The following is an 8,592-nucleotide window of genomic DNA, read 5'->3' as shown; positions in this document are numbered from 1 at the left end:
CCAATTTCTTACACGCCCCTGCGGGGCCCTTCATGATTTCAAATGGAGGAAATAAAAGACAAAAGAAGCGGCCTCCTGAGGGCCTCGGCCCCTGAGGTGTTGGCTCCGACGTCGCGGCGCCTAGTCGGAGTCCTGCTCCTCGTTGATCAGGGCACGGGGACACGGCGCCTTGTCGTAGTGGTCATTGCTCGAGCTCCCCCAGGAGGAAGTGTCGCCGCTGCTGGAGGTGTTGCAGTTGTCGCCAAGGGCAAGTTCACCGCCGAGGACGTCGCTGCCGTGATGATCGTCGTCGTTGGAGAGGTGGTCGCCGCAGCTGCTATCGCCCTCCGGGCAGCACCATAGGCGCCCGCCATCCTCCCCGAAGACCTTGACAAAGAGCGTTGACACCCCTCGTTCTTGAAATGAAGGGTGTGCCTCCCCATCAAGCCGCGGGTGCAGGCGAATGTCTGCCACCCGCGGGTCAAGTATACCAGGCCTGAGGAGGTAACCTCAACCTCCGCCCACGAGGACTGGTTGACGCAACCGTCGGGCTACAGCCATAGCCCGGCGGGTCCTCCTGCTGGCAGCTCCTCTCTGAAGGAGCGCGGGAGCTGGATCCAGGTGCCAGGCAGACCCTCCATCCACACCACGAACTCGCGGGCCGTGTCGTTCGAGAGGGCCCGCGGGCTAGGTGGTCAGGGCGGCCGCCGCATGCCTCCCCCTCGGCCTCGACCTCCGCGGCTTCCATGGCCGCTTCCACGGGAGGGACCCTTACCGCGACTGCTGGGACCGGCGTGGACCCCCAGCGGAGCGCACTCATGCTGGAGAGGGGCCACCGCAGGTGTCATGGTGACCTTGCGAGGGTGGCCGCGCCCTCTCTTCGGCGGGGGCAACTCCATCTCCTCCCGCGGTGCCTTCCCCTTCTCGGCGGCAAAAAACCATCATGGCTGCTCCCTATACCTTCTTATAGGCGACCGAAGAAAGCCACACGGTGTCCCTTCGCGTTCGGGCAATGATGGACCTGTAGTGCGCGCCAGTCTTCTGTCAGCCTAGGCAGTTGCCAAGGCGACATGGGGAAGTGTTGGCGTCCACGCCCCATCATGCACCACGCGTCGAGCCTGGCCCGCAGGCGGTTGGCGCACACGGTGCTTTGCCCTTCACTCCTTGCTTTCGCCTCAAAGCCATCTCGAGTGCGCTTTGGGCCCGGGGGCTACTATCGGTGTTCTGGGATTGGGGGTACCCAGACTTGCCTGCCTGCGGCCGAGCGCGTGGCCTCATCGATGGCCCGTTACAGCCCAGCTACAAGACCCTTGTGAGGGCCCCTGACCTCGTGAGGCGAGTGACGCTAAGAGCTCCCGAGGAGTAGCTCCCCAAGCCTGCCTCCCGCGGAACGGAGATTTGTATGCAGGTACCCAGCCTCACGGGGCTCTCGATGACGTAAGCCATGACGACCAAGGCCAGGCGGGGACCAGCGGGCGCAGAGGAGGACAGTTTCCTCTTTGGTGCAAAGGAGGCAAGGTGTACGCAGGTACCCAAGAAGTCCCCCAAAGGTTTCCATTCTGGTGCAACAAGACCAAGACCACGAGCCCGGCAGGACGGATGACATCCCCGAGCCCACTGCCGCGTCACGGCCAGAAGCTTTGCAGGCGAAGACCACCTTTCGTCAGGATAAGATGTACTTCCTGTCCCTTTTCAAATTGTCCGTTGTGGAATCCCTTCCCGCCTAAGCTATGAGGGAAGAGGACCAAGGCCACTATAAATATAGGCTAGTCTCCGCCGTAGAGAGAGCTCGATCCATTCTCAATCCCCGAGCCCTAGCGAGGTAGCTCATCCACTTTACTTGTTCATCCTCATCCTCCTCACGAGGCAATCTACCACAAAGCAGGAGTAGGGTTTTACATCGCAAGGTGGCCCGATCCTGGGTAAATCTCGGTGTTCATTCCCTTCCCCGCTCGCACGAACTCATCGAGGCAAAGCCATGAGGTGATGAGCTTGAGGCCAAGGCTAGGTTAGATCTTCGCACGCGCCCCAGAGTTCGAACCTTGTTTGGGTCCACGGAGCCACGGTTCCGACAATATCCATCAGGTTCAAACAACCAATGCATTATTTTATTCACAAGAACATCTGTTCAAGAAATACATAAGCACCAAATAAAGAATGATGAACCATAGTTATATACCTGCACTATTAAAGACAGTAAAGAAAGAGGCAAAATACATTCTTCTTGCCGAACAAAATGAAGCGGAATGCCCATACTGTGCCCTCCTCCATGCAGAAGGCACACACTACTCTAGTCCAACCCCTTGTGACGGCCGACTGCCCATCCTTCACTGTCTTCATGAACACATCTAGATAATCATCATGTTCTGGTAGAAATACTTTAACCTTTGCATGCCCACCAATCATGTAGTTTGAGAGGTAATCTTGAGTAAACTGCTTTGGGAACTACTGCAAAGGAAAAAGATTCAGACATTGTCATCTAACACAACTCACTATGGGCAGTAAAAACAAGGCTGCAGAGTTCTTACTTACCATCCTGCAGTTCGCTGCTGTCTTGGATAAAGTGTAAACAAATAGTTTAATTGCCATGTTTTGACCCATTTTACTAACAATCTTTATCAGCTTTCGCACTTGATGCTGGTTCATCAATATCCCATTACCCCATACGCATAAAGGGTCGAAGCGCGGATCTTCACCAATGACATATGTACCTAAAAGCACCAAGTTAATATTAGAAGCTAAACAGCAATTACACAATGATGTAGTACAACACTCCCTCCGTCCCATTATATAATATCTTATAACATTCAATATACTCACATATTGGATTAATTAACATCTTATATTATGGGCCGGAGGGAGTTTATAGCATTTTTACAAATTATTGGCTAATTAACTACTGTTGTTGTTGTTGTTCCTACCGCTCTTCTACATAGGAGAAATATGCCGACTTGAGGTACAAGGACATGGCCGGTTCCAAGGGCAAATCCTTCCCATTCAAGCATTGTTGGGCATTGCTCCAACATCTTGACAAATGGAAATTGAGGGATCAAGAGAGTGCACCGAAGAAATCGGATATGCTCAAAATGGATGATAGTGATGAAGAAGGAAGAAACCATGACAAGCCCGACGGAACCAAGAAGGGAAAAGAAAGGATGAAGATGGAAGCGGAGGCATCAAGCTTGAGGGAAAAGATTGATCAAATGATCAAGTCAAAGGAGACATTGACAACGAAGGCATTGGAGACAAAGCTTATTATCACCGAGAGAAAGAAAGAGGTGAAACTTGCACAATTGGAAGCAAGGCGAGAAGATGCCAAGCGCAAGGCCGACATGGAGGAGAGGATGATCAAGCTCAAGGAAGCAAAAGCATGGAAGGAACTCATGGCCGAGGAGAAGGAGCACATGATGATGTCTAGAAAAGGACATGGATGAAGAGCAATTGGCGTGGTGGAAGGAGTACAAGGAGAACATCGCGGACAGGAAGAGGCTACTGCGTGGTGCTGGTGGTGGTGCGTCGTCTACTCTCCGAGGTGAGTCTCCGATGAGTGGTGGAGGCGATGGAGGTGTGGACAACTTCACCGGTGCTTGAAGTTGTTCGTACGTTTTATGTTTTGCAAATGATGTCTCCGATGACTATCTGATGATGATCATTTGCACGTTGTATGTTTTGCTATGATGTCCATGGGATTTACTATGTGATGATGATGATTTGCAAGTTTGTTTCATGTATGTGATCATGATCATTTGCAAATTTGAGAGTGATTTATGTTGCTGTCCTGTTTTGAAGGTTCTGAGGGTTGGTTTGAGGGCACTGATCTGTGCCAGAGATTTTTGACCTTCAAAACGATACTTTCTCACCCCTCAAACTGGTTTTGAAGGTTGAGTTTTTGAGGGCTCTGTTAGACATGCTCTAAGAGCATCTCTAGCCGCGCCCCCAACAAGGCCCCCCAGGCGATTTTTCGGCCGCCGACGCCAAAAAATCGGCCCAGTCACGCCCCCAGGGGCCTTTTTTTTGCTGGCTCGGGCCGAAATTGGCGCCGGCGGACCCAACCCGAACCCGGCGCGCTGGGGGGCGCCGGGCGAATTGTTTTTGGCGCGAAAGCGCCGCGGGCTAGCCGCGTCAGCGACACCGCCCGCCTCGTCTTCTCCCGACGCCTCGGTTTCCCGCGGGGAATCAATGGCAAGGCTGCCGCCGGTCAGCTTTGCCATTGATTCCTCACGGGCGGCGCGTTCACGGGGCGGCGCGCTGACGCCTCCCCTCCCTCGGACGCGTACACACGGACGCGGCGCGACTATATATGGCCTCGCTCGCCTGTGATGAGTGCCACCTCTCCACCTCTCCCGAACGCCGCCGCCGAGCTCTTCTCCCCCAGCCCTCCCTCTCCCGAGCGCCGCCGCCGATCTCTTCTCCCCTAGCCACTCCATCTCCCGAGCGCCGCCACCGATCTCTTCTCCCCAGCCACTCCATCTCCCCGATGGCCGAGCGTTTCCCCGGCGGCCAACGGCTTCGGCCGCCGTTCGCTCCGCGAACAGGAGTCCTGGCTCCTGTTCCAGGCGAACATCCTGGCGCCGCCGGACATGCGCGTCGGGCCGACGGGCTGGAGGCTCAGCAATGGGGGAGTGCCCATTCCCCCGTTGCCCGACGCCGTGGCCAAACCATCCTACTTCGCCGACGAGGTCGAGATCGTGCGCGCCTCTGTAACGCCCACGATGCGGCTATATCTCCCACGTGTCGAGGCACGACTTAGAGGCATAACCGCATTGTGGTTTTGTCGCAAGAAGGGTCATCTTCACACAATCCCATGTAATGAACAAGAATGGGATAAAGAGTTGGCTTACAATCGCCACTTCACACAATACATAAATAAATCATACATCAATCAGAGTACACACATAGACCGACTACGGTCAAAGCCAAAAGAAAAGAAGATAACCCAACTGCTAGATCCCTGATCGTCCCAACTGGGCTCCACTACTGATCAACATGAAAAGAAACAATACAACGAACAAGATCTTCATCGAGCTCCCACTTGAGCTCGGTTGCGTCACCTGCACTGGTATCATCGGCACCTGCAACTGTTTTGGAAGTATCTGTGAGTCACGAGGACTCAACAATCTCACACCCACGAGATCAAGACTATTTAAGCTTAAAGGAAAGGATGGGGTAATGAGGTGGAGCTGCAGCAAGCACTAAGCTTATATGGTGGCTAACATACGCAAATGAGAGCGAGAAGAGAAGCAACGGAACGGTCATGAACTAGCAATGATCAAGAAGTGATCCTGAACTCCTACTTACGTCAAACATAACCCAGAAACCGTTTTCACTTCCCAGACCCTGCCGAGAAGAGACCATCACGGCTACACACGCGGTTGATGCGTTTTAATTAGGGTCAAGTGTCAAGTTCTCTACAACCGGATATTAACAAATTCCCATCTGCCTCATAACCGCGGGAACGGCTTTCGAAAGATAATACCCTGCAGGGGTGTCCCAACTTAGCCCATTATAAGCTCTCACGGTCAACGAAGGATAAACCTTCTCCCAGGAAGACCCGATCAGTCTCGGAATCCCGGTTTACAAGACATTTCGACAATGGTAAAACAAGACCAGCAAAGCCGCCTGATGTGCCGACAAATCCCGATAGGAGCTGCACATATCTCGTTCTCAGGGCACACCGGATAAGTCAAGCTACGAGTAAAACCAGACCTCGAGTTTCCCCGAGGTGGCCCCGCAGGCTGCTCGGTTCGGACCAACACTCAAAGGAGCACTGGCCCGGGGGGTCTAAAATAAAGATGACCCTTGAGTCTGCAGAACCCAAGGGAAAAGGGGATAGGTGGTAGCAAATGGTAAAAACCAAGGTTGGGCCTTGCTGGAGGAGTTTTATTCAAAGCGAACTGTCAAGGGGGTCCCATAAATCACCCAACCGCGTAAGGAACGCAAAATCAAGGAACATAACACCGGTATGACGGAAACTAGGGCGGCAAGAGTGGAACAAAACACCAGGCATAAGGCCGAGCCTTCCACCCTTTACCAAGTATATAGATGCATTAATTAAATAAGAGATATTGTGATATCCCAACATAAACATAATCCAACATGGAGCAATCTTCATCTTCACCTGCTAGCAACGCTATAAGAGGGGCTGAGCAAAAGTGGTAACATAGCCAAGCAACGGTTTGCTAGGAAGGGTGAAAAGGTTAGAGGCTGACATGGCAATAAGGCAGGCATGATATAACAAGTGGTAGGTAGCGCTACATAGCAATAGAGCAAACAGCTAGCAAGCAAAGATAGAAGTGATTTCGAGGGTATGGTCATCTTGCCCGCAAGGAAGAAGAACGAGTCCATGAAGAAGACAAGCGGACGTAGTCGAACGAATCCTCACAACTCCGGAATGAAACCGAAGCTAACGAGAGAAGCAACCCGGAAAGAAACAAACAACATAGTAAACAACCACCACATACACATGGCATGATGCAAAAACAAATATGATGCATGTCCGGTTTAATGAGGCATGGCATGGCAAAGTGCAACAAACAACACTACAAATTAAGTGGAGCTCAGTATGCAACGAGTTGCATATTGACGAAACACCACATTTAATTATTTAGTTCTCTCTCGTTTATGGACCCAACAATATTAAATGTTATTAACCATGGCAAGAGGTGAAGCATATGGAAACTACCTATTTTAGGCAATTTAAATGAGGCCGGAACAACAAACAACAATTCCGGAAAAACCCCATAAGCATATTTTTGATTTGGTACTGTTCTGCCCTAAACACAATTTTAATGTTGTTAAACAGAAAAATGAAGTGCACCATGTTAATCTATGCATTTTTCTACCCCATTTGCATATAAAGTTTATTTAAATCCGAGTTACGGTTAATTAGTTATGAAATAAATCATTTTAACATGGCATTTAAGCAAATTAAATAAACAACAAGTTTAAACATTTTAAACATGGATGAGAGCAGCATATTATGAAACTAGATGAAATTCTAGACATTTTTCATATATAAATTATTTTAATCCGATGCACGGCTGTGAAGTTATTATATGCATGATGTATGAGGGGTTTTCTGCAAAACTGCACTCTCTGGATAATATGAAATTCGCAGCACGCCAAAAAAATAGCAACGGGCCCAATGCAACGCACTGTGCAAGCCCAGCAGCAGATCTGGCCCGAAGCAGAAGTGGGAGTGCAAAATAACAGGAAAAACTAAGCATAAAAAGGGGGCGGCTGGGACTCGAACCCCAGACCCCTCGAATGGATAGAGGCCGCGCTAGCCACTGGGCTAGCTGATATGCTTGCGGTGGAAACATAGTGGCAATTCTAAATAAACTCTACATGCCAGAACGGATCTAGGAAAGGATCGAAGCTTCGTTCATGGAGGAAGTTGCTCACAGCGGGGAAAACAGAGGCCGGCGGCCATGGCGATGCAGGGAGGTTCAGGCGGCAAAACTTGGCGAGGCGGCGGAGGCAGGGCTTGCCGCCGGCGTGGCCGGATGCGGAGGAAGGAGGTCCGGCGGGGCGCGGTCAACGCTCCAGGATGAGCGGTTCTTGGCGCTGGTCTCGTCCGCGCGGGCTTGCACACAGAAGCAGGGGAGGTCGGCGATGGACTTGGCGGATCTTGCGGCGGCAGGGGCGAAGGCAGCCCAAGGCGCAGGTGCTCCGGTGGCGCCGCTGCTGGCGAGCTGGGGACGCCGGGACCCGATGTTGGGGAACGTAGCAATAATTCAAAATTTTCCTACGTGTCACCAAGATCAATCTATGGAGTAATCGAGCAACGAGGGGAAGGGGAGTGCATCTACATACCCTTGTAGATCGCGATGCGGAAGCGTTGCAAGAACGCGGATGAAGGAGTCGTACTCGTAGCGATTCAGATCGCGGTTGATTCCGATCTAAGCACCGAAGAACGGTGCCTCCGCGTTCAACACACGTGCAGCCCGGTGACGTCTCCCACGCCTTGATCCAGCAAGGAGAGAGGGAGAGGTTGGGGATGACTCCATCCAGCAGCAGCATGACGGCGTGGTGGTGATGGAGGAGCGTGGCAATTCCGCAGGGCTTCGCCAAGCACCGCGGGAGAGGAGGAGGAGGAGGTAGGGCTGCGCCAGGGAGAGGAAAACTCATGTGTTTGCAGCCCCCAATACCTCAACTATATATAGGGGAGAGGGAGGGGGCTGCGCCCCCTCTAGGGTTTCCACCCCAAGGGGTGCGGCAGCCCCAAAACCCATCTAGGGCGGCGGCCAAGGGGGGAGAGGGGGAAACTTGCCCCCCAAGCAAGGTGGAGGCGCCCCCTCCCCAAACCCTAGGCGCCTTGGGCCCTGGTGGGGGGGCGCGCCAGCCCACCTGGGGCTGGTCCCCTCCCACACTTGGCCCATGCTGCCCTCTGGGGCCGGTGGCCCCACTTGGTGGACCCCCGGGACCCTCCCGGTGGTCCCGGTACATTACCGATATCACCCGAAACTTTTCCGGTGACCAAAACAGGACTTCCCATATATAAATCTTTACCTTCGGACCATTCCGGAACTCCTCGTGACGTCCGGGATCTCATCCGGGACTCCGAACAACATTCGGTAACCACGTATATCTTTTCCCTGTAATCCTAGCGTC

This window comes from Aegilops tauschii, chromosome 4, assembly GCF_002575655.3.
Source record: "Aegilops tauschii subsp. strangulata cultivar AL8/78 chromosome 4, Aet v6.0, whole genome shotgun sequence".
NCBI lineage: Eukaryota > Viridiplantae > Streptophyta > Magnoliopsida > Poales > Poaceae > Aegilops > Aegilops tauschii.
Note: the sequence above shows the minus strand (reverse complement) of the source record.